The sequence below is a fragment of the Sorex araneus genome, chromosome 1, assembly GCF_027595985.1.
Source record: "Sorex araneus isolate mSorAra2 chromosome 1, mSorAra2.pri, whole genome shotgun sequence".
Taxonomy (NCBI): domain Eukaryota; kingdom Metazoa; phylum Chordata; class Mammalia; order Eulipotyphla; family Soricidae; genus Sorex; species Sorex araneus.
Window position 1 is genome coordinate 76068241 of NC_073302.1, and position 20847 is coordinate 76089087.

Sequence of the window (20847 nt, forward strand, 5' to 3'; positions counted from 1 at the left end):
AGCAGTTCTGCTGCTACATCAAAGGACTCATTTGTTGGGAGACAGCAATTTACTGTTTTAAGTCGGATACAGCTTCCAAGTCTGCATCCCCTGATTTTTTTTTTTTTTGCTTTGCTTTTTTTATTTTTGAGTCTGGTAATCAAGACCCTCTGCATCCTTCATCTCATTGTCCAGAGTGGCCAGTGGTTGGTGCCATGCATATCTCAGGAATGCAGTAAAACATTTGCCAGCATAGCTCCTGACAGTCAACATTAAAGGCTTCACCAAGCTGGTATGGGAAAACTCAGGACTAATTTGTTTTTATCTGATTCACAACACAACTCTGAGTATCTCTAGGAAATTGCTGTTTTTAAGGGGGGAAAAAACTGCACTTCAACAGTATTTTAAATGTGTGTAACATTTATAGAAATGCAAGTAAAACCAACATTATTTGGCCTTACTTCCTTATTTGACAGTAATGGATTACTAGGAGCCTCCCTTCCCGTCCTTGTACGTAACAAGCCCAGTGTAAAATCTCAAAAAAAAAAAAAAAAGATACAGCAAGCATGAATGCGAAGAGTTTCTTGTTCCAAATGCAAATTAGTAAAAAATAAAAAAATCAGTAAAACATTAAAAATAAAAAAATGATTTTAAAAAGACTACAAAGGGCAAATTAAAATGCCTGGGTTCTGGGGAAACTCCCTGGATATAGGGACAAAGCAGTAGCTCCCCACGGAGTCAGTAACTGACTATGGGGCCTTATCTGGTCAGCCTCTCTGGGTGCCAGCTTCCTCATTTGGTGTGAGTGGGTTGCGTTTGGTTTTTCCCCTTCCCCTGTTCTTGCTGATGTGGCTCTTGCTGCTGGCATCACTAGAGGTGCCACACTTGGAGGGGTTTCCCCTGGCCTCTGTGGCCTTTGATGTCCTTGCTGCTACAATGACCAAAGTCTGCAAGCCCTTGGCTGAGGCACCCTCTGCTGCCAGCGGGGCACACATTACTGAGGATCACTAAGACTGGCTCTCCTTTGAGCTACATCCCCAGACCCCTCAAAGTCCCTGTCTAGGTATACAGTGTTCATCTGCACACACACCCTCCCAGCAAAAATAAATAAATAAGTCACATTTAACATGACGGTTCTAAAAATCAAAGTATGGATTTTTTTTCTTGGGGAAGGGAGGAGATTGGTTTGGATCACATCTGGTTATGCTCAAGGGTTACTCCTGGCGCTGCACTCAGGAATTACTCCTGAGGGTGCTTGGGGGGCCATATGGGATGCCGGGGATCAAACCCCGGCTGGCCATGTGCAAGGGAAGCGCCCTCCCCGCTGTGCTATCGCTCCAGTCTGATTTCTATCTAACATTTTCTGTAAATGCCAGGTGTGCAGAAGTTGTTTCCAGCTGGAGAATTAAGGCAGGCACATTAAAACAAGCTCACCTGTTCACACCGCACTGACACAGCAGCCGCCAACTGAGACAGTTTTCACCGCGCACCTGCGCACGACACCTGCCAGGCCAGAGAGAGCCCACAGCACCAGCTTCACACGAGAACAAGCCCTCTTTGATTTCCCCCCAAACACAAAGCTGAGAGTAGCTCTCAAAAAAAACCCAAAATTTCTAAATAAATGATAGTTACAGCCCTTTCCCAATAGCGAGTATGAGTAAGGATAGTTTTCATAGGCTCAGCAACCGAGAACTGCTTCCCCTTTCCCGCAGGCATCCCTTAGGACAGAGGAAAGAAGAGTGAGGCTGTCCTGTGGGCAGGGGGAAAGCACCAATTCCGGAGTGACCCCCAACAAACCCCTGTCCACAGAGGCACTGACTATGCCACCAACCAATGGCCAGGACCCAAACTACTACACGACAGGGATTCCAGTGCCAGAGATGGGCAGAAGTCGGAACAAGCAAAGAGCAGCCTATGACAATAGCCCCGTTTGAAGTCTGAAGCCTCGACAATGGGATTCAAAAGCAGAAGAGACAGGGCAAAGGTCAGGGATCTTTGCTTGTCCTGGGGCTTTCTGACACCACCCGAGGACCCCAAGGATTGATCCCTAAGCACAGAGCTTGAAGTAAATGCTGCACACAGCCGAGTATGCACATGGCCCCCAAACACACATAGAATGGAATTCAAGAGCTGGAGAGATAGATGGCTAACCCGCCACATTGCATTTGGTTCCCTGAGCACAAAGCTGGAAGCAGTCCCTGAGCACCTTTGGGTGTGACCCCAAACACCTTCCTCCTCAAAAAATTTTAACACTGGGACTTGGGGGTTTCAGAGCTAGCCCTGCAGCTGACAGCTCCTGCCCTATAAGCACACGATTACAAGTTCAATCTCTTGCGCCACCAACATGCCGCACATGTGCTATCCTAAGGGTGCAATGGTCCAGCCTGGCAGCTCCGCTCTCTGAGACTGCTGGCACCAGGGGGTGTGTGAGCACCCCAACCTAGGCTCTGAGAGCACTTCAGACCTGGCAAACACGGGTGTGAGCAGCGCAACTGAAGGGGCAACCACCACAAAGTGGTGTGCCAGCACCACAAAGAAAAAGGAGGCCACTCTCACAGAGAAGCTGAGGGTGACCCCTGGCAAGCCCAACAACTAAATGTGCAGGCATGAAGCATGTGTGTGACCACCCCACCTCCCCCAGCCACTGCAACAGAACAGCGGAGGGACGGGGAGGAATCAAACACTTGACTCAAATAACGTAAGGGCCAGGGCACAGGCTCCAGGGGCTGGACCACTATGTCATGCAAGTAGAGGTCCCGAGTTCAACACCTCAGGGTGAGCACCACCTGAGAGAGCCTTGCTGGGCACACCCATGGCAAGGTCTCCTGAAGCCAAGTGGCACTGCATCACCAAGCAGGGAACTCAAGCTTAACCCCACAAAGATGGATCTGATGTCATCAAGAGTGGCCCCAGGTCCCCAAGTACTGCTTGGAATACCCCTAAAAGAAAAAAAAATTTTAAAAGAATGGGATTCAAAACATACCAGAAATATGATCAAGACCAGTGAGACTAAGCTACCATTTGCATCCATCTAGGGCTTCAAAACACACACGCTGAAAGAAACTTTCGATATCAAGGGGCACCATCCAATATTTTATCATATTCGCAAAGTAACCCAGATCATACATACCATGGATTGATTAAATCAATCTTTATAGAGTCCTATAAATTTTTTTTGTTTAATTTGAGGAGGCAGGTGGTGTTGAGGTCATACCTGGTGGTGGCCAGGAGGTGACTCTTGCTCTATGTTCAGGGACCATTCAGTGCTCGAGATCACACCCAGGTCGCCCATATGCTAAGCATGGCTGAGTCATTCAGCTACCTTTCTGCATTGTTTAACTCATTTTACAGATGATAAAACAATGTGTGAAGAGTTAGGGAACTGTCTAAACAGCAACTTTCAGAGCTTTGCTTTATTCTGTTTTTGAATAACAAAATGTTTTGTTTAGAAAATGTGAAAGAGACAAGGACCCCAAAATGTCAAAGAGGGGCCAGATCAACAGTACAGTGGGTAGGCACCTGTCTTGCATGTGGCCAACCTGGATATGGTCCCCATCATCCCATATGGTCCACAGAGCACCATCAGGTGTGATTCCTGAGTTCAGACCCAGGAGTAAGCTCTGAGCACTCCCCCACCCCCCTGAAAAAAAAAAATCCAAGAAAGGAATTATACATACCCAAAGTTGGAATGTGGATAATTCTAAAATTCAATATACCTCAGAGCCTTGTTTTAAACTCAATTCTAACATCAAGACCTCCAAATGGCCCTTCTGATCCTAGAGTTTAGTCCCTACTACTTGATTGGACTTAGCAAACTTTGTTTTTAACAAAACTGCTTTCCTCACTTCCACGTGTGTCCTCTTATAGTTTTCTCAAGCATCCCATGAACAACTCTCCCAGCACTGACACACTTCCAGGCTCATTCTAATGGTTTTTCTAATTGTTCCTTTCCCCTTCTCCCAGACTGCACATGACAGCAGAGACTATACTCCGACACATCTTATGATGGATGGGAGCACCACACGTGCTCCTGGGGTCTCTCTAAGCTTCACCCACACCATCAACCCTTTCTTCCAATCAACAGAGCACACTGCAAAGCTGGTGGATCCTTAGACATCTTCCAGGGCACCCAGCACAAAATAGCAATTAATAATAGTTGTTGACTGAATGGATGATGTGTGGGTGGATGATGCAAACTCTCCTATTTCACAGCACTTTACTCCTGCACATCTCTGCACCGCACCCCAGGTGAGTCAAAAACTGAGAACCCGATAAAGATCACTTGCATTTTCTCCCTCTCTTTTTCTTTTTTTTTTATATATTTTCTCTTTCTAAGGTATGTTTTCTCATTCTCCATTTCTGAGGCTTGCCCAGAGGCTCAGAGCTGCTAAGTGATAGCGTTTCAAGTTCAGAGAAGGCCCACTAAGAATACCTCACTCCCTGGCTTTGTTCTCTCTTCAGGTCCAAGATAGCTGTTAGAGCATAGGGCTAATTAAGTCTTTAAGATTGTTATTTACAAGAGATCTACTAGACAGCACAAAGGCTAGAGCCACATAGGAGGCCTGAGTTCAATCCTTGACACAACATGGTGCCCCCAAATGAAAAGGAGTGACCTCTGTCTGACCTGACCCTCACCTCAGCAGTGAACTCTGGAGTACCACTGGGTGAAGCTAAAATTATCATCATCATCATCATCATCATCATCATCGTCGTCGTCATCATCATCATCTCAATGTGATTAATGAGGTATGGACCCACTGTGACTTTCTGCAGTTAAAGTTGAGGCTTTAAAAAAATCTGTCCTACAACTGGAATAGAGAAGGGATCACTAAGAAAATGATGGCTGGAGGAATCAGCTGGGATGGGAGATGTGTGCCGAAAGTCGATAATGGACCAAATATAATGACCTCTCAGTGTCTGTGTTGCAAGCCATAATGCCCAAAAGGAGAGAGAGAGTATGGGGAATATTGTCTACCATGGAGGCAGGGGGAGGGTGGAAAAGGTGGGGGTATACTGGGGATATTGGTGGTGGGGAATGTGCACTGGTGGAGGGGTGTTTAATCATTGTGTGATTGTAACTCAGACATGAAAGCTTGTAACTATATCTCACTGTGAATCAATAAATTTTTTTTAAATGTTAAATAAAAATTTTTTTTTAAGAATCTGTCCTAACAGGGTAGATCAAAAAAAGTAGACTGTCGGGAGCCAAGGGAGATAGCTCTAAGGGCAACTAAATGCTCTGGCCCAGGTCCTAGCTCTGTCACACATGGTTCCCCTAGCAATATACGAAGAGCAACCCTTGAGCACTACTCAGTGTGGCTCAAAAATAAACAGACAAACAAGCAAACACTCAAAAACTTCTAGAGGCTAGGGATGGAGCTCAGTCGTAGAATATTTGCCTTGCATAATTGAGATTTGTGTCTGACCCCCAACAAAAAGAAGGAAGGAAAGAAGGAAGGAAGTTAGTTTTACTCAATTCGTTGTGGTAAAGAAGTCTAAACGTGTTTACTGATTTCAATTCCCTGTGCACTAACCAAATCTTTGGCTTGCTCGTAGTGTCATAGGTAGAACAGGTCATGGCTCGGAATTCACTTCTCAACTTGCTATTTTGAGCTCATAAACATACATCCAATAACCCAGGATCGGTTTTGTGGAGCTGAAATCCAGTCCTGCCTCTCCACATGCCTTTCCAGAGTGCAGGGAGGGACACAGAGAGCAGAAGTGACTTCAACTGAGAGAGGAAAGCACGGGAAGGTGCTATTCCAATATTAAAACAGTGAATAACCCATTACACTTGCTTCTGCATTACCCAGAAATAGGACTCACACACAGGAGGCTGCCTGCCCGGGACGCCCGAGGCTGTCTAAAAAGGGCAGCTTCCTCCCCTGGTTAAACATTAACAGCCCCACTAGAGCCAAACAACCATGAAGTTAAACATTTCCAACTTGCTAACTCCTTCCCACAGAGCCACTTTCAACAGGTATGTGCCTGGCAGCTCGGGAGACTCGGGGCCTCCCTCCTCCTTTTCCAGAAATGTTCCTTTTGAGCTGGGAAGAGCCCACTGCAGACAGCGGCTCCAAGTCCTCCACACATGCAGTCCTGCAACATCTCAGCACCTCGTCCAAGAAACCGGGGCGGGAGGGCTACAGAGGCTCCTGGGTGCAGTGAGGGGGCTTTAAACCAGGCGTTCCATCCTTAAACCCTACGGCTGATGAAAGGAGACACACACATTTTATATAAAGTCTATACACACGTGTCTGTTCCCCTGACCTCCTGAGAATTCCAGAGAGCCGTTTCCGACGCACGCCGACGCACACGGGCTTGGAGTCTTGGCTCGATTGAGAGAGGGTGGGCAGCAGCCTTGGGGCAGCACTTCGGGGTCCTCCCAAAGTGAGGCGGCCCTGCTGGGGCCAAGACCTCCCAACTCTGCCAGGAAAGCGAGGCGCGGGGTGTGGCCGAGAAGCAAGAGCCCAGCTCTCAAAGGAAGCGCACGCGACTCTCAAAACTTCACCTTAAACAAAGCGGGGGCGGGGAGGGGGGGCGGCATCAACCCAGGGGACTGACCCAGAGACAAAGATCGCGCCGCAGCCCAGGCTGCGCAGCACATTCCTCCCGGCTCTCCCGTAGTTCGGCTTCCTGTGGGGTTTATTCCCCCCCAGCCCGGCCCTCCCCTCTGCACAAAGTTTAAGGCTGTTCTCCACGACTTCCAAAGGTCCATTGTTCCCAGCTCCGCCAGTGCAGGGGCGAGGAGGAAGAGAGAGACAGAGCGACGCTTTCCAGAGACCTTTTCTCCGGCAGAGGACCGAATCCTCGGGGAGGGCGTCCGGTTCCTTCTCGGCTCCCGGGAGGGGACCCTGCGGCGGGGCGCGGCGGGCAGAGCAGAAGGTGCTGCTGCCCGGGAGGGAAGTTGTTTTCCACCGCCGCAGAACTGCCCCGACGCCAGGCGGCCCCGGGAGCGAGGTCGGGGGCCGCGACGGAGGCGGGGCGCGGGGCGGGAGGCCGGAGGCGTCTTACCTTCCCCTCCCCCGCCGGCTGCGGCTGACTCAGGTGCCTATACCGCGCGGCGCCGAGACGGAGCCCAGGTCGCGGCGTCCCGGGGGCCCGGGGTCCTCTCCATGGCCAGGGAGCCCCCTCGAGCGCGGGCACCCTCCGCCGCCGCGGCTTCCACTCCTCCGGCGGCGCCGCGATTGCCTGGAGGTGCAACTCTCCTCCCGGGAGTGACGCGCACTTCCCTCCGCCTCCTCCTCCTCCTTCTCCTTCTCCTCTTCCAGCTCCGAGCCTCGGGGGCAGGGGCCTCCGCTCGCTCGCTCGCCCGCCCGCCCGCAGCCGCCGCTGGGCTCTCCCCGCTCCTTCCCCTCCGAAAGGAAGAGGAGGAGAATCGGGGCCCGGTCGGCACGGGCCGGAGCGTTCCCGTGACAAAAGGAGAGGAGGCGGCGGCGGCACGGGGCAGCGCGGAGTCCCGGGAGTCGCGCGTGTCCCCGGTCGGCGGGCGCCGCGACTCCCGAAGGGTCGCGCTCAGCCTCCACCGGCCAGACAAGCGGCCCGGCTCTGCGCTCGCGCCGGCCGCGGATTGGGCAGCGGGGCGAGACGAGGGAGGCGGGGCGAGGGGCGGGGCGAGGAGGAGGGCGGGGCCTGTGGTTGAAGGAGGCGGCGCCGCGCGGGGCTCCTCCCCCACCGCCTCGCCCCGCCCCGCCCCGCGCGCGCTGCGGACCCGGCAGCTCTCGGCTCCGACTGCAGCGCACCCGGACTGCACCTGAGCGCCCCGGCTGCCACCCCAATTAGCGACTTCCACTGCGGCCGCAGGCTCTTACCCCAGCCACGCCGCATGCATGAAGTGCACCCGGGCTGCATGAAGTTGCAAGCGCCCCTATCACCGCGCAGCTCAACCTGATCCTTTGCCCCCTGCACCCCTGACTAAGTCTGACCCTTAAGGTTCAGCCTGACTCTACGCTCGCCTTTCCAGCGGAGCCTGGCACTGTGACCCCACCTTGTCTACAAGCCGCTCTCAGATGGGCGCTCAGTCATCGCCGGCGGAGTCCGCCTCAGCGCCCGCGCCCTACTGAGCTAGGAAGCTGCGACCTAGTCGCTCGCGACTAAGCCTGACCCTGAACCCCCTCGTCTCCAAGAGAAGTTACGCAGCTCCCGCATTTTTGCTGCGCATCCGGCCACCGCATCGCGGCTGCCCCCACCTGGCCAAGTCGGGCACTGGATTCAGCCCATGCGATGAACCAGCCTTGCTTGTTCTTGGACTCAACAGCTCCTAGGACAGCCACGAACAACCCCAGCTTCGGGCGCCCACGCCAGAATAAATACCTCCACGTGTCCCCACGCCCCCCACTTTTGAGTGGCTGTTACTTGCGGGAGGCGCGCTGAAAGCCCCTCCCCGGTCCACCCTAAAGCTGATGAACCTTTCTATGGGCATCTGCACGCCGGGCTGCAAGAGCCGGGTCGCCGCCCCGCCCCGCGCTGAAACTGATCTGAGAGAGTTGATCCTTGGGCTCAGACTGAGAGAGCGGCCAGGGCTTGATCTGTCAGAGCCACGAGGTCCCCGGCTAGTGACAGCGGCTCGACTGCCAAATCCGAGTCAGCCAAACCATCCTCTAATTCAGAACTGGACGTTTTCCCATTAGGGAAACCTGATAGTGAGGATTGTCCAAACAGGATCCCTCCGTTTTTTAGGGTTGCTCTCTCCTCCGTTCTCCCCATCCTTTTTAATTAAATATATATGTATATACATATATATATATATGAATCAAGTAAGATCAGGACACACCCATAGACCAAAGGGGAATTCCCTACTTCCAGGGTTTGGGTTCAGGACTTCGTGGGAATCAGTTTCCAAATCCTGGCTGGTAATATGTTTCCCCTGGGATGCTTGGGAAGTCTTGGATTCTCAGACCTTGCACAACCTACTGAATCAGAGGTGCCTGGACTATGGAAGTTTGGGAAACAGTGCTAGAATGCATCTCCCCATTCATCGAAACTGTGGAAAACGCCCCCCGAGTAGCAACATTCTGGGTAGTAGTAGACATCTGAAGGAAGCATGACAGCATTTCCCAACTTTGAGGATATTACCACATGTGGCCCAAAACAAAAAAGAAAAAAATCTTGTATTTTACTTTACTCTTTTTAGTCACCCCTGTCCTTTCAGAGGGAGAGTGTAAGAGTCTCGAGTAAGGCAGATGGCTTTGACTGGTACACTAAGAAAGACAGGACGATTTGAGTGAACCAGACATGAAAGACATATTTAGGGACTGCTGGAGAGACAGTTCAAGGAGCTGGAGAAACTGCACTGAGTGTAAAAGGCCGGGTTAGACACTCAGCACCTCCTGGTACCCCACTGCACTGCTCAGTGTAGTCCAAGTTCTCCACCACCACCAAAACAAAAAATATGTATGGTCCTGTGATGTAAAACACAAGGTGTCTCTTACCAAAGAGGTCCTAACCACTCATAACCTGAAAATGCCCCAAGGAATCAGAGGAATCAGGATCTTTGCAGATGAGATTAAGTACAGGATTTTGAGTTGAAGATATTACCCACATTTATCACCTGCAGCCTAACAAGAAAGCAGCGAGGAGCTGCAGCACACAGATAAGGAAGAGGTGAGGTGACCACAGCAGCAGAGGTGGAGTAAATGCAGGCCAACAGGAGAGAATGCCAGCAGCCACCAAAAGCTGGAAGAGGCAAGGAAGTGCTCTTCCTTCAGGTTTCTATAAGAAAAAGGACTATGCCCGCACCTTAACAGCAGCTCAGTGAAGCTGAAAGCGCTGGCCTCTGGAGTGATAGTACAGCAGGTTCGAAGCCCAGCATCCCAAATGGTTCCCTGAGCACTGCCAGGGAGTAATCCCTGAGTGCAGAGCCAGGAGTAAACCCTGAGCATCACCAGATGTGGCCCCAAAACAAACAAAAATGAAAGCTCTGGCCTCTGAGCATGAGACTATGAAGTTCTGTTGTTTGAAGCCACCAAATGTGCGATTCTGTAACAGCCAAATACATATTGGCCCAGGCAGTTCCAACTTGCCATAAAACTGCTTATTTTCTGGGTCACTGTGACATTTCGGGTACAGGTTAGACTATGTTGTCTAATTGAATTTTTCCAGTAACTGTTCTTCCAATTCTAGAAATGAGGACACTGTAACTCAGAAGGTCACACGGCAAAAGTCTATTGGAATCACATCTCCCAGGCCTTTCTTTATGTTTAAAAATACATAGAAACTACTGGGGTTGGGTGACAGCACAAAGGACTGGAGCACATGCTTTACATGCAGGAGGCCCAGGGATCCCTGGCCAGAGATCCCTGGCAACGCATTGTTCCCCAACCACAGCTGGGAGCTCCCCACCCCTGCCCCAGCACATAGCCAGGAAAACCGCCAAGTGTGGCCCCAAAGCAAATATCTGTGTATCTATGTCAGTACTATTTTAGTGAAATGTTGGATTTAAGGAGGTATCTATACTACTATCACCTACTGTCTGCACCAAGTAGTGGGAGGAGTGTGTGAGCATCCTAAAACTCTCTATAGTTCCTGCTCAATTTTGTTGTAAACTAAAACAACCTCAAATAATGTCTCCTTAGGGGACCAGAGACACAGTCCAGAATGTTGGGCACTTGTCTTGCATGTAGCAAACCCAGGTTTGATTCCCCAGCACCATAGATGGTTCCCTGAGCCCCCAAGGAGTAATACCCGAACACAGAGCCAGGAGGAAGTCCAGAGTACTATCACATGTGGCCCAAAACCAAAAAGAAAAAAAATCTTATATTTTACTTTACTCTTTTTAGTCACACCTGGCGGTGTTCAGGACTTACTCCTAGCTCTCTGCTCAAGGATCACTCCTGGCAGGGCTTAAGGGACCATACATGGGTTTGGAGATTGACCCAGATTGACCAACATGCAAGGCAAGCACCTTACCCATTATACAATCAATCTCTCTAGCTGTGGAGTTTTCATTTTAATGGTAAGAAATAGTAGTCATTCTCAACACATTCTTCCAGATCTCTCCGGTGCTATATACGATTCTTTCTTCCTGAGTCTCTTAAATATCAGCCCAGGCTAACCAGCCCTCTGCTATACTTGCTCCTGTTCCTTAAATATCTTGAAAACTCTAATGTCACTCTTGCTGAAATCATTCTAGGGTCATTCAGGATGTCCCCTCAACTCCTGTGGCTCTGGACACACATGGCTCTAGCCCTTTCCACACCACACTGTGATCATTCATTGTCTTAGCTGTTTCCTCTGCTCCTTCACAGCTCACAGACCAGGTACCTAATGATTTATAAATTCAAGATGGATAGGGCTGGAGAGAGCATACAGCAGGATAAGGCTCAAGCTTTGCAAGCCACCAGCCCCAATTCAATCTCTGGCATAACACAATCCCTGCATAGAATTACCAAGATCCCACAGAACCCTTGAATACCATTTGGGAGCCCAACTCCTCCCTCCATGCCAAAAAAGAAAAAAAAAAACTCAAGATGGAAACTCATTTATCTTCAAATCCTCAGGGCTGCACTGGGAGTTCGTTGAGTGTGATGACAGAGAGAGTTCTTCAGGAGAGGGACAAGAACCAAACCCTACTTTTTGGAACAAGTTAGTGTACAGCTGCATTCAGCATTTTAGAATCTTTGCTTTCTTTGGAGTTTCTAGCTCCAAACCCTTTTAAGACAGATTCGAAGCTGTCACCCACTCCCAATTTTCTATGTTCCTTCAGGCTGCAGAAAGGGATTCCTTCAGCAGAATTTCATTCTATAAGGTCTGAATTGGTTACTTTTAATTCATTGTTTTCTGTTCTGTTCTGACTTGTTTGCTGTGGCATTGATGTTCTGGTGTGAAAATGATTCCTTGAGTGACTGAAGTACTTTACTAGGAAGGAGCTGATCAGTTGTTTGCCTTCTTCACTGCCACCAAACATGACTTCCCTCTCTTGATTTTGTACAACAACTTTACAGAATGTTAGCATGACCTCCCCCTGCAGAGGTCCAGCCAAGCCTCTGCAAAATCATCTATTGTTTATGTTCTTCCACTCAACCAAGTTCCTCCTCACCCTATTCCTGGCTCTGTGCTCAGGAGCAACCCTTGCAGTGATTAGAGGGACCCTTTGTGGGGCTGGAGATTTGAACTCAGGTAAGCGAGATAAAAAGCAAGTGTCTGAATCCCTGTACTATCTCTCCAGCCCTGGATGTGAGAATTTACATCTTAAAATTAAGGCATTGGTTTCAGCAAATCACTATCAAAATGCTTAAAATGATAGGGAGAAATTTCAATCTTCTCCCAGGTAATATCAACACATAATCTTATGTAGTGGGATGAAACATAGCTTAGAAAGCTCAGAACTTGGTTATTTTAGTCAATAAACAGTTATTATTAGTAATAGTAATCTGTCAAAAACTGATAGATTGAGGAGAATAAATAAAGCAGCAAATATTAATGCTCTTCAGTAGGTAGGTGTTCCTCCCTTTCTATACTCTAAGTAAAAAGCAAGTACATCAATAAGCATAGGATAATGTGGGTTGTGATAAAGTCTCTAAAGGAGCTAAGCACATTACAGGTAATGAATGGGATAGAGCTACACTGGAAGCCCACAGTGGGCTGCACCCATGTGCTTGTGACTTCCCCACCCACTCTCAAATTACTTACATGGATTGCTTTGATCAATGCAGTCATGAAAGAGTGATATAAGCAGAGATTTTCAAAAGTGCTTGCCTGAGTAGTTGGGGGTGGAGCTGGGAAAATAGGAGAACAAACTTTGTTCATCTTAAGGAAGACACAGGAAGTGAGAGTTAAGATCTGAAAGATGATAACTCTGAGAACAAAAATTTTAGCGAGAAGGTAAGTCTGAGGAGGGAAAAGGAAGGACCAAGTTTAGTCCTAAAGAACAGGGAATCCATGCGTGGTTGTTATAGACCCAGAAGAAGAAAATGCCTGTACTATAGCACTGCACTGTAATCCCCTTGTTCATCGATTTTCTCAGGCAGGTACTAGTAATGTCTCCATTGTGAGACTTGTTGTTACTGTTTTTGGCATATTGAATATGCCACAGGTAGCTTGCCAGGCTCTGCTGTGCGGGCGGAATACTCTCAGTAGCTTGTGCAACTCTCAGAGAGGGGGGAGGAATCAAATCCAGGTCAGCCATGTGCAAGGCAAATGCCCTACCCACTGTGCTATAGCTCCAATGCCTATATTGTCTTAAATACAATACTAAAATTGTATTTAATTGAAAAACCACAATTTTTTTGGTATAAGTTTTATCGGTCAGGCCTTAGCCAGATACCAGTTAAATTAAAAGAAGAAGGTATTAAGCTCAAAGAATTTCCACAGCATGCCTTTCACTTCACATAGAAGTATGGAGAAAAGGCTTAGTTTTGGGTCTGGAGAGATAGTACAAGAGGTAAAGACTTACGTGGGCCCTTCCCTGGTTCAATCCTCAGTACTATATATGGTCTCCAGAACATCTCCAGGAGTGATCTCTGGACCAATACTCCTCACACACAAACACACACCCAAAAGGCTTAGTTTAGTTTCTTTGTTTTGCTTTTGTTCTTGTTTTGTTTAGGGTCCGCATCAGGCAGTGCTCAGGGGTCACTCCTTGCCAGGCTCAAGAGATGATATGGAGTGCCAGAGATTGAACCCAGGTCAGTCACATGCAAGGCAAAGCACCCTGTGCCCGGTACTATAATTCCACTCAAAAGTCCTAACTTAAAATTAGCAACAGTGTTAGGATAATCAGGGGGCTTTCATTTGTGTGTCATCGGAAATAAAAACCCAGCTAGTTGCTGGAGACAACACATGGAAAGAGGGTTATTCCTTCACTCTCTCATTACAATGAGAGAGCATGTGTAACAAAAAATGGACTGCAGACAGAGAGAGAGAGAGAGAGAGAGAGAGAGAGAGAGAGAGAGAGAGAGAGAGAGAGAGATCCCAGCCATCCCAGTCTTCCTACTTGGAGCAGCCCCACCTGCTACACCAGATACACTCAGACATATGAGTCACTGCTGGCAAGAAAAGCTAAGGAACTGCCCAGTGAGTGCATCCAGATTTTAGAATCATGAGCAAACGCAATAGTTATTTTAAGCCACTAAATTTGGGGTAGGTTGTTATGCAGCAAAGAAAAACCTCAATCAGCAGTTCTTGACTAAGGACGATTTTATCCTTCAGGAACTATTTGACAATGTCTAGAAACCACTGTGGTTGTTAGATTTTGAGCAGAAGCAATACTGGTAACAAGGTAACTGAGACCAGGCTTGCTGTGTGAGCATCCCGCCATGCACAGAACAGAGAAATATCTTACCCCAAAGTGTCAAGATTGAAAAACTCTGAACAAAATTAGGGGCTTGTATGCATGGATTCATGATCTTTGATAGGTATCATTTGGGATTTCCAAGAAGCAATGGTAATGTGCTTTCTCAAGAATAGTATGAGAGAAGGGCCAGAGAGACAGTAGAGCTGGTAGAGTGGTTGTCTTACACCTGTCCAACCTGGGTTCAATCCAGCAATCATATATTCCCTCTAGCCTGAAAGGAGTGATCCCTGAGCTCAGTCAGAGCCAGGAGCAAGCCCTGAGCACTCCCAGATGTAACTCAAAAAACAAAAGACAAGAAAAAATAATAGATGTGAATATTTATTTTCCTATCACCTTATACCTTCCAATAGTGTGTATATATCACTAAATATATATTTACATAAATATAGACGTAGAAACTCTATCTTTGTCATAGGAAAAAGTATCATAACTTTAAAATATTTTTATCTAATAGTAATTAAAAGTGTCTTTTTTATAGAGGCAAAAAGCATTTGTACAGACCGGAGAGAAAGCACACAGATTAAGGACCCCCACATGATACCACATGGCCCTTCTAAATCACCTTTATGGGTGACCCTCGAACACCACTGCCAGATTCTAGAAGGATTGCATCCTTGGTCCATGTCATAGGAGAATCACAGGGAGTAGTCTCTGGTGTCTGAAGAGGGGCATCCCTTGGGGCACCCCCTCCCAAAAGAACCATTTATAGTTTCTTTGTTTTTTTTATCTATTAGTTTTTGTTTTATTTTGTTTTGTTTTGATTTTGCTCACTGATTTTTAAAAGTTCCATATGCATTAAGGATATTGTTCTGTGTTCATTTTAAGTTGAAACTACGTTTCCTAATTTTGGTAGAAGGATGGCAGTGAACAGATAGATGGAAACAGACTATACCAAGAAAACCACAAGTCAGTGAGGTCTGTCATGACTTGAACCAGTTGTAAGAACTAGTCAACATGATCCAGGTGTAAGACACTAGCACATGATGTGTGAAGAAAATGAAATGAAGATCTGAGGCCCAGAAGCATGCAGTAAGCTAGAGAGAGGCCCAGCAGTGCAGGTGAGAAAGGGGAGAAAGGACAAGATGCTACATTCAGGAAAGAAGAAAGTCCAACCAAATCTGAAATTCAAGCAGGAGGTAATTGTCTTACCTACTCACAAATTCGAGACTGGTTCTAGTCTAAAGACTAAAACTAGTCTAAAGACTAGCTATTTTTCTTCTTTATTATTTGCAGCTTGTCCTTCCCACTATAAAAGCAAGGCTACACAAACAAGAATGTTAAAAGCCCCACTATTTCAGAGCAAGTAGCAACTTTGCCTCTTACTGGCTGGCTGGCTGGCTTAGATCCAATTATTTAAACGCTCTGAGCCACCATTTCCTTATAAAAGGAAGATAATCATAGTGTCCACCCCACAGAGTTAATCAATGGGGAGCACCTAGAAGACTGCTTCATACTTATTATATACAGTATAATTAGTGTCATTAACATACTACACACATATTTCACTGTTTTAGACACGTTGTACAATCTAGCAAACCTTTGATCACTCTTTATGTATTATTTTCCTCACAAATAAGGAAAGGAAGGCTCAGAGAATAGAAATGACTCACTTTCTTTCATTTTTTTAGGTAGTCTGACAATATTAAAGCTTTCCATGGAAAGAGAAGAGAAAAATTATCCACAGACAACCGGAAAATCAACTTCAAGAACCCTAAGGATCACTGTAAGATCAAAAATAATCCTTCAGATCAGGCGGTGGGGGGAATGGTAGGAGGATTAAAGCTCTTGCCTAGTCAGAGGCTAATTCAGGTTCAATTCCCAGAACATATATGGTCCCCTGAGCATCTCTAGGGGTGGCCCTCCAATTTAAAAAACAATAATAATACTTGTTCTGTTGCTTCTATCACCCATCCCTAGTCAGTGTAACAGTTTTTTATATCTCAAGAAATTTTGTTGAGGAAAGAACTAGTTTCAGAATGGTACCATCTGTTCAAAATGTTTCACCTGGGCTAAATATAATAAGAAATCACAATGAAACAACTTACAGAAAGTTCTTACAAAAAATTCAACTCTATGCCCAGTGACATTGAATTATTCTGATTTTGGGGGAGGAAATGGGATCTTGGTCAAAAAAAAAAAAAAAAAGAAATACGAGAAGTTCTCTCAGAACTGGGCAGGGGATAAATTCTGACTTTGAAATTTTCTCTCCTATAGGAGAAGTAGCTTCAGAAGCAATGCTATGAAATGTTTCTGTGGGTTATGGATGTCCAGAGAACAGAGCAATCCATGAGTACTTCCTAAAGACAAATCACGTAAAGGAGATGCTATGAGCAGTCTACGTCCCCCAGAAAATAAAAATAGGCAACATAGAAAGTATTAGTAGAAGTTAACAAAAACAATTCCCATTGTTTGAAAATTACTGTGTGTCAATCACTTTCAGAAACAAAATTCTCAATGGGATGAGTGACAGCTATTTTCTAGTATTAGAGGATAATTGGACCCTAAGAAGCCTAAACTTAAATTCTCTCTGGACCATTTCATCCTTGGGCAAATTTTGCAAATTCTCAGTGTTTCAGTTTTAACAAGAGTAAATCAATTAAAAAAGCTAAGTAAATAATTTCACAGGGTTACAGTGCAATACATGCAAAAAAAAAAAGCCAAAGTAAATGGTAAAGTTTGGCACTACTTTTTTCCCTCTTTTATTAATATCCTACTATAAGAAATTACACATATGGGGCCAGAGCAATAGTACAGTGGGTAGGACACTTGCCTTGCAAACAACCAACCCACAGTTCGATACCTGGCATCCTACCTGGTTCCCCACGCACCACCAGGAGTAATTCCTGAATGCAAAGCCAGGGAGAAACTCCTGGGCACTGCTGGGTGTGGCCCCAAAAAGAAAAAAACGATAGAAAAAGAAACTATACACCATTCATAGTTGAAATTGACCAATAATTAAATGGCTTATTTTGTGAACCAATGGATTTCTCCATCCTTGACGGTAATTGTGCAAAGGCAAGACCTGTAAATAGCAACACAGGAACTGGTGGCTATTATGTGAGTCAGAACTAGATAAAGATAATGAAGATGAAAATAAGGGTAAAGATAGAGAAAAAGATAAAAGTTAAGGTCTAGTATAATTAAAATATTCACTTAGATTCTATTACCTTTGCTTACTCTTCAGACAGCTCTATGAAATAGATGCTTTCCTTCACGTTTCACAAATGAGAGCGTTAAAACACCAAAGGCATTTATGTGAGAGGAAGAATACAGCCAGCAGTGCCAGAAATGCGCACCCAGAGAGTATATTACTCTGAACCACTGCATTCACTGAACACAAAGGTGTGAAGAACATTTGCAGCTTCCTGGACATGTGCAGACGTCAGTGACTTGACGTTCCGTCCAGCACAAAAATCCCGCGAGTTCAGAATCTCAGAATTACAGAAAATGTCAAACGGGAAGTCAGGAATGCCCACACCAAGCGGGGCCACACGCACAGCATTTCCCAAGTTCTGGTAAAGCTGGGAGATAGGCTGCTGGGAAGGAGAGAACACTAAGCGATGCAACCACGCCCAAGCGAGATGTTTTCGAAAGCATTGGCCCCAGGTGTCACCAGTGTGACACCGCACACAGTCATCCGTCCATCCTGCTGCAGTTTTCTTTCGCACAGGAAATGACAAGTGTCAGCAGCACAGGGGCGCCCTGGCGCGCTGACGCAGGGAGGGTGGAAAGGGCATAGAGGGCGGGTGGGGGGACGTAGGTGGGAGGATGACAAAGCTGTTTGTTCCAACATGCGAGAAAATGTCCTGCGACTCTGCTAGCCGCATCTCTCATTGTTTGGGGCCACATCTGTCATCTCAGGTAGTTTCGAGCTGAGCCGAGCACACACACACACACACACACACACACACACACACACACACACACACACACACACACATACATCTATGAGAAACTTTGGTTTTAAAAGTTAGCACCATTGGCATTGGAATGATAGTGATACAGCAGGTAGGGTGCTTACCTTGCACACTGCTGACTTGGGTCGTGCCTGGGCACCACAAATGCTGGAGGGAGGGAGGGAGGGAGGGGGAGAGAGAGAGAGAGAGAGAGAGAGAGAGAGAGAGAGAGAGAGAGAGAGAGAGAGAGAGAGAGAGAGAGAGAGAGAGAGAGAGAAGCTAGCAAGTTAGCACCAAGGATTTAGGTTTGGAGTTTGGATTCAGAGCGCAGAATGCAGAAAATCAAAGCAGGGCGTATGCTATGCTACCCATTCCCTCATCCCCAACCCTCTCATTCTACTCCACCCTCTCCCCACAGCCTCTAGCATGAGAGGTAAAGAATCCTGCTAAGTCTCAAGTCAGTCTTAGGAGAAAGTAATGAAAGTCAGCCACTTACTCCTGGTAAGTGGAACCCTTCCCCCTCTGTCCTGTGTGCACCTCAAAACACACCTGTGGAATCAAAAGAAAATTGTGATCATTCCTGTTAGGTAGGTGAGAGAAATGAAGTTCACAGTTGAAGTTAACAGTATTGGAAAGAGTGGTCAACTTGTCTCTGAGAAAGACATCCCCATTTATGTTTGTTTGTTTGTTTGTTTGTTTGTTTGTTTTGGAGCATACCTGGTGATGCTCAGGGGTTACTCCTGGCTCTGCACTCAAATTACTCCTGGTTGTGCTGGGGGGAACATAGAGGGTACCAGAGATTGAACCCAGGTTGGCTCCATGCAAGGCAAATGCCCTACCCACTGTACTATCGTTCTAGCCCTCTATCCCCAGTTTTAATCAAAATTGTTTTGTATTAGTTCATGTTTGATACATCTAAATACAGCCTTATTTAAACGCCCCTATTGATTTTTGTTGGACATAAATGTAAAGTTAGAACCCTGAGTAAGGAGAGAACTAGAATCTAGATTTTTAAAAACATTAGACATGAGGCAGGAAAGACTGTACAGCATCTTTGAGTTTGCCTTGCATACTGCAGATTCCATTAAATCCCTGGAACTACAAATGGTCGCCTATGTACTACCAGGGGTCACTCCTGGCACAAAGCAGGAATAGCCCCATTTGGAGGACAACCACAAGCAAACACTGAAGACAAGCAAAGAAACAAACCAGATCAAACCCACATTAAAATACAAATAACCAAGTGCATTTTGGTTTGGAGAAATGATTTGCAGGACTCAGTGAAAAGCACATTTGGAATTAAATGGGCTACTTTGGAAATGGGCTAGGAATTCTCATGGGACCATAGCATGGAGGTTAAGGTGAGATTCCCAGCAGCACTACTGTGCGTGGCCCCCAAACCACCACCCCAAACCACCACCCCCAAAAGGATATTATGCATCTGTTAGGTATGGTAATCATGGTATTCTAGGCACAATATTTTTGTTTGTTTTATTGGTACTTAAAGGGTCAGGAGTGGAATGTCATGATATATTTAAATATATTAGCAAACACTAATTACAATAAATGGAATTTATATGACAACTGATTGGAGGGATCACTTGTGATGGTAGATGCGTGCTGAAAGTAGGCTATGGGCCAAATACGATGGCTGCTTAGTGCGAATATTGCAAACCATAACACCTTAAAAGGAGAGGGAGAGTAAGAAGGAATATGCCTGCCACAGAGGCAGGGGGTGGAATATGGTGGGGGTGGCAGAGGGACACTAGGAACATTGGTGGTGAAGAATGGGCACTGGTGGAGGATGGGTACTTGATCGTTGTTTGAAACATAATCACAAAAATTTGTAAGTCTACAAATGTATCTCACTATGACTCATTAAAATAAAACAAAAAAATAGGTGATAAAGACTTTCTTGGAAGGTCTGAAACCATAAAATACATAGAAGAAAATGTAAACATTATGGGTTTTATTTTTGCGTGTATGACAGTTTCAGTAACAAAAGAAACAAAATAAATAAGTGGGGAAGTATCAAACTAAAAATCTTCTGCACTGGGAAAGAAACTTTCATCACACTGAAAAGACACCCTGATGACAGCGAGAGGATTTTCTTACATCATACTTCTGAAAAACGGTTAATTTCCAAAGAGAGTGCATCCAAACTTATTAAATTCAGCAATTTTAAAAACTTGAAAGTTTGCAGAGAATCTAAATGGGTACTTCTCCAAAGAAGATATACATATGTACACTAAAAATAATGTGCCCATTACCTTGAGTATTAGGTGATGGAAATAATATGTATCTATTCCTTCTGCTTCTAAAATTGTTTATATCCCGAAGGTAAGAAACAACTAGATTTGGAGAGACTGTGAAGAAAAGGGAAATGGAAAACTCTTAGCTGTTGTGGGGACATAAAATGGTGTAGCCATTTATGGACAACAGTGTAGAGATTCCTCAAATATTTAAAATAGAAATTCTATACAATCCAGTCATCTATTTCTGGGTATTTATCCCTCCAAAATGCAAAAACACAGATTCAAAGAGCTATATGCAACACAACGTTTATTTGCATCATTGTTTAAAACCGCCAAGACAGGTAAAAACCTGAGTGACCACAGACTGACAAATGGATAAAAATGTGGACTACTATTTGCATATTTTATTTTATCCATTTAGAAA

At 46.1% G+C, this 20847-nt stretch overlaps 1 protein-coding gene across 2 annotated transcripts in view; it reads right to left on the reverse strand.

The window, feature by feature from the left end:
- CEMIP2 (cell migration inducing hyaluronidase 2) overlaps positions 1-7524 on the reverse strand; it is an 88835-nt gene extending 81311 nt beyond the window's left edge. Inside the window, exon 1 of one of the 2 annotated variants that reach the window (XR_008631242.1) lies at positions 6994-7524. The gene's annotated coding sequence lies outside the window, so the exon portion shown is untranslated. The remainder of the gene's footprint in view (positions 1-6993) is intronic. The other variant, XM_004600113.2, reaches the window with a different exon arrangement.
- Positions 7525-20847: the final 13323 nt, after the last annotated feature.